Raw genomic sequence first — 6,098 nt, forward strand, 5'->3', positions numbered from 1 at the left:
AAAATCGTTTTTTTAAAGGAAACTTAAAACCTAGAGTTAGTCTTGTAAGCCACACTACTTTAAGAAATAGCCTAGCTAGTTTTCTTTTGTTTTATCATTTAATATTTGTCGAGCCTTCCAGCTAGGTAAACATTCAAAGTATCAGATAAATGAGTTAATTTGCTAGGAAATCTTATGGAAAAAATGGCTTATGTAGAATCTGCTACGGTCATGTAAATAGTAGATACATGTGAATACACAATTGTAATAAATGTGATTGTGTTGGTGAGTGGTGTGTTATGCTCATATTATTTTATATTTTTAAATGTCTAGGTGCACTCCAGAGATTTTTGCAGACACCCTCAACTGAAGAAAGCTCAGCTGATATCCCAGGTTCACCTCTCTCTGAATCTTCTGAGTTTATTTATTATAGTTTTTGGTAGTAATAGCATTTGTTTTAGTAGTAGTGGGCTATACATAATAAAGCTATAATCATCTGTTATAGGAGTATGTTAATACAGTCAAAATATGATCTCACACTTCCAGTCATTGTAAAACTATAAAACTGTAAAATTCCCTGATTTGTCAAAAGCTGGCATGACCACTATGGATCTTCTAACTTTCTTATACGAGAAGAAATTAGGAGAAATCTTTCCAAACATGTGGGTCGCCCTCAGAGTTGCTGCTACCCTTCCCGTAACAGTAGCTTCTGCAGAGAGAAGCTTTTCCAAGTTAAAGTTGATAAAAACATATCTGAGGTCAACATTGAGCCAAGAACGTCTCAATGGGTTTGCTCTTATAAGTGTAAACCAAGATGTGTCAAGCCAGATATCATTCGATGACACCATTGATGAATTTGCGATTAGGAAGGCTAGGCGTGTTTCATTGTGAGCAATTGGTTGTAAAAGTTCCAAAGTTTCTAAAAATAAAAATGTTCAAAATCGCCATCTCGCCTAGGGCAGCCAATGGGCTAAAACCGGCCCTGCTGTTCATTTCCAGGGCAGGACGAGCGCAGAGGATGAAGGGACCTTTTTCGGAGCTGCGGCCTACAATGAAGAAGCTGTTGGGTTTCAGACATTTGAACTGCATGTGCATATATTTTTCCTATTACAAAGTATCTTTATTGGTCACATTCAAAAACTGAATTTCTCACTTTGACATTACTAACATATCATTCCGTCTCCCTGCAGAATCCAGACAGCAGAGTTTTTAGTCACCTGTTGATAAAGATTCACAGTAACTATGGAAACAGTGAGTACAGCTGCTTTCACAGTGTAAGGGTCTATGGAAAACACCCTGTCTCACGGTAAATGTGGTGGCAAGACCTAAAAATAAATTAGTACAGGCAATACAACTTAATATGATCATTTCTAACATAAGTAATAATACAGCGACATTAGAATAATTAGTGACAATTGGTATAATAATCATTCATATCCATAACACTAATAGTACAAATTTTTTAAAGTTATATGAAGGTACAACCCCAGATCCCAAAAAGCTGGGATGCTGTCTAATATGTAAATAAAAATAAAGAGCGATAAGTGGGACATTTTGCTATTTCATGAATATTGGCTCATCTCAGGTTCGATTGCAGCAACATATCTCAAAAAAAGGTGGGAAAGGGGACATGATGCAATGAATAAGGTTTATTGGCAACAGGCCAATAAGATGAATGCATATATATATATATATATATATATATATATATATATATATATAAAAAAAGCATCTTAGAGAGCTAGGGGCTCAGAAGTAAAGATGGGAAATCACCGACTGTGAGCACAGTTTACTGTACCATCCACAAATCCAGGTTTAATTGTTATGAGTTAGTGCTGAAATATTACAGACAAGCATGGCAACCTCCGAGGAAGAGGATTTACACGACCAACAGATGTAGTTGCTTAGATACTGAAAAGATTTCTTTTCCAGATTCTTTACAAATGAGAAGGGAATTATATTGAAATGAAATGAATTATACTTTTCACATCCCCAAAGGTAAATTGTGTTGTTTGTTGCAGTATGCATTGTTGAGGAGGGACAAAAATTAGAAAAATAATGATGAAATCTCCCAAGTTGCCATGAATGCATTTGGATATTGTGCTTGAGGTGATGATGCCACATTCAGCGTTGGCATGTACCACAGCTGAACTCTCTGGGTAGGCAGTGTGGACACTAGTAACCCAGCCAACAGTTCTACATCTGGGTGCAGAGATGCTCCCTCTCAGTAACATGTCCAGGATTACACCATCCTTTGTGAACTAGCAGTGAGATTCTTCCTCCTATGTTCCTAACACTCTGTTTTTATTTTATTTTGGGGGGCTTTTGTGCCTTTAATGGATAGGATAGTTCAGAGAGACAGGAAGCAGGGGGTCCGATGCGGGACTTGAACCGGGGCCAGCTGCAGCGAGGACTATAGCCTCTTGTACATGGGGTGCCTGCTCAACCCACTATGCCACAAACCACCCCTGTTTTATCATTTGTTTTATTATTGTAAAAGTCTGTTGCTCACAGGCTTTTATTTTATAAAAGTCTGTTGCTGTCTGCTGCGGAACCGGAAAAGAAAGTAATTGGCGGATCCCCCAAACATGGAGAAGGGTACGGAACTTTTACTCGGCCATTTTCATTTTAAAGTTCTTCCAGACGGCGGAGTCGACAGAACCAAAGTAATCTGTAAACGCTGCCAAGTTGAATGGTCTTCTCACCGTAGTAGTTCCAGTCTAAAATATCACTTAAAGGCAAAACACACAACTGATAGCAGCAAGTCATTCAAAGAAACAGACAGTGGAGCGAGGCTTCTACATAAAAACTAAATAAAAATGCTGATGTTGAAAGTGTTTTATTTAAGTGTGTTAAATGTTATGGCGCTTTCATTCATATGGCAGCACATTTAAAATAAAACTAAATGCTAAAAGCTATACACTACTTTTGAATTAATTTTTGGATTTTGCGTACAAATGCGATTAATCGTGATTAATCAGGGAAATCATGTGATTAATTAGATTAAAATTTTTAATCGGTGCCCAGCCCTAATACAGACGCATGAAGTACTCATTGTAACACAATAAGGAGCCTCGTGTGCTATTCTTGAGCTGTTGAAAAAAAGTCCACACAGCGTAACATCTGCATCTGTTGCTGCAAGTCGTGCACTCCAGATGCTGCCTCTCCTCAGCATTTCCTGCAGAGGAAGCTTATCTCCAGCAGAAAGCCTCCTGCGGCGATGAAGTTGTGTGAGAGTCACTGTAGGACGACCAGACCAAATTGTTCCCACTATCTTCTGAACTGATCTCCGGTATTCATGTGTGAGAATGGCTATGGGCGGTTTTCAACCTTTTTGGCTTGTGAAAAATGAAGTGTTTGGGTTTCAAACGCTATCAAAAAAGAAGACTTTCATGGAGATCAAACAAGACACCAGTGTCAAAAGAGAAAATTAAAGAAAAGTTTTGGGAGAAAAGTGATGCACGGCTTAGTTTTTCCTCTTCTATTGATCATTTTACGAGCCTTCCGATTCCTCTGACGAACCTTTTGATCTTGTTCCCTCAGCTTGGAACCACAAGACTAAATGATCTAACTGGTTATAAAGTAGTTTGAAAACTGTCTGCAGGTTGAACAGCTACAAAATGAATAGCATCCCAAAATTGGAAGGCATTAAGCTCAGAAGAAGGTGGTCTTCTCACTTCATGATGAGTTTACAACACAAACTGTAATTTTTCTTTGTATTCTACGCAAATGAATGAACAATTCCCGTTTTCTCCTGGCACACAACATGCAGAAATACGAACACTTCTGTGTACATATGTCTTTCAGTTGCAACACAACATACACAGAAGTATCCACAGTAACTGGCTTCTAAATGATTTAACAGACAGTCAGAGCTTCTCTAACTAGACCAAATCACGTGTTAACAAGTGCACCTCTGACATTTCTGATGGTGTTTAAAGACCACATGTATTTGGGAAATCATTTGAAACGTAACAATTTAAAAGAAAACCCGTACCACCTCTCTCCCCATTTACAAACCTCATAAGTAAGGTTGTTTCTTCCTAGAATTCAACAAAAACTTATTCAGCTTATTTGTTTGAAACAGGCACAAGTCCATTGTATTATTTCCAGAGTTCATCAGTTTTCATAGAACATGCAAACAACTTCTTTATATCTTTCTAGAAGATTCTACAGTCGACAGATTAACTGCTACAAGTGAGAGTGTCAGAACTGAGTATAAAAGGAGCATCTACTAAAGGCTTGGGTAAAAAAAAAAAATCAAGAAAGATTGAACTTGGCTGGCTGAATTACCAAGACTGTTTGTACAAGCAAGTAAGACGGCCTACTGGAGGTGGAACAAGAGAGATGATTGTCTGATAAAATGATTTCGTGTCCATCCTTCTCGAGAAGGGTCAAAAACTTTTTCCCTGCAATGGGAAATCAAAGAAGGGCAAAACAGAGGATTTTGACTTCATGCTTTGTCTCATGGGTTCCGAGGAGCCCCTCGAGGGCAATGTCACAATTGGAAGTTTGTATGAGCAAACTGATCACAAGCTCCTCAGGATTTGCCTTTCTACAAAGGCCAGAGATGGTAGTGACTGTAAGCTGAGTAATGTTACAGATGAGCCTCTTTTGCCTTACACATCCAGCACCGCTGAAGTGTAAGGCTACAGTTTATCTACACATAAATCCTCATCCAGCTCATCAGTGGGTACCTCCACTGCGGCGAACAGGCCTTTGTCCACCCATGGGTCTCTCACTTGCAGCAAATGCATCTGCAGCCCAAGCTACTCCTGGTTCTCAGGAATCAGTCCTGCTTCATGCTGATAATGAAGTTATTTCGTTTTTTTGAACAATCTGTTTATAGAATTTTACATAATTAGAAAACAAACAAACAATTGTGTTTCATACAATAGTAATTACAGAGGTAAATTCAACATACCACAGAACAGATGCCCCCCAATCCCCTCTCCCTCCCCAATCCCCTCTCCCTCATGATGAAGTTATTGAATCTGACACAAACTTACCTTCTGATGACTTTGCTGACACACTGACGTACTCACCCCTACACGTCAGTGCTGATCAGCTAGCAGCTGTACTGACCACTGTAGGTTCAGACTTAACCCAGCTATTAGCCTCCAGTAACCAACGGTCATGTGGGACAAACATTTTCTGTTTAAATCAAACAGTGGCGGCAGCGGTAGCTGAAATTGAATTCTGCAAAGCTGCTTTCCTTACATGGCGGTTCCAAAGAACAATTACAGGTGTGAGCCTTCGGCTGCCTTGTGAACTCCAACATCTGACGGGAACAAGTCAGACCCTGTACAGAATCTGAGGAAAATCTCCTTTTAATTACTTTCTCTTATGAAGCTCAAGTCTTGATTGGTGTTTCAACATCTGATATAGATCCAAGGAACTGAATACAATCGGTGATATTTTTTGCTCTGGTTTTCAAGTCATCAAAAAATCTTGTTCAGTCCTTCACCACTTATGGATTCTCCGATAGATCTAAGAATTGTCCGCCAATTCTTTCTGATGCTGTCTCCTGCACCATCTCTTTGTGAGCTGTTCCTTCCACCAGTTTTGGCAGATTTTCTTCTGTTGGAAGCACAGTGCAGTCGTAACTGCTGAGCATGCTGAGGAGTTCTTCCATATCAGCCTTTGAGAAGTTGTCAAGAGCTTCAGTTGGCACATCGTTCTCAGTGGAGCTGATCTTGTCAGCAGATGCTTCAACCAGATCCATAAACCCGATATACAATCATGTGTTTCTCAACAATATTTACTGGATTTTCAAAGAAATCCCTTGCCATTGGGTTGGTGGATGCCAGGCCAAAATCAATCGTGGGATTAACATATTCAGATCTGAATTTTGCTTTGTATTCAAGAGTGGAGCGTGGGTGATGGACGTGTCCTAAAATATTTGTTTGGTGAAGCCACAAAGGATCAGATTCCATCGTTCTGTTACACATATGCCATAGAGGGAGGTAGAATTTTAAACCCTTTGTCGTTGCTGTTTTATTTCTGTTGAAATTGAAACTGTCATGCGGTCCCAATGGTGCCATGTGACAAAAAAAAAATCCAAAAACAGTCACACTGGAGTAAATTATCCAAGAAAACCACTTTATTTAGTATTCCTA

The sequence above is a fragment of the Odontesthes bonariensis genome, chromosome 23, assembly GCF_027942865.1.
Source record: "Odontesthes bonariensis isolate fOdoBon6 chromosome 23, fOdoBon6.hap1, whole genome shotgun sequence".
Classification (NCBI taxonomy): domain Eukaryota; kingdom Metazoa; phylum Chordata; class Actinopteri; order Atheriniformes; family Atherinopsidae; genus Odontesthes; species Odontesthes bonariensis.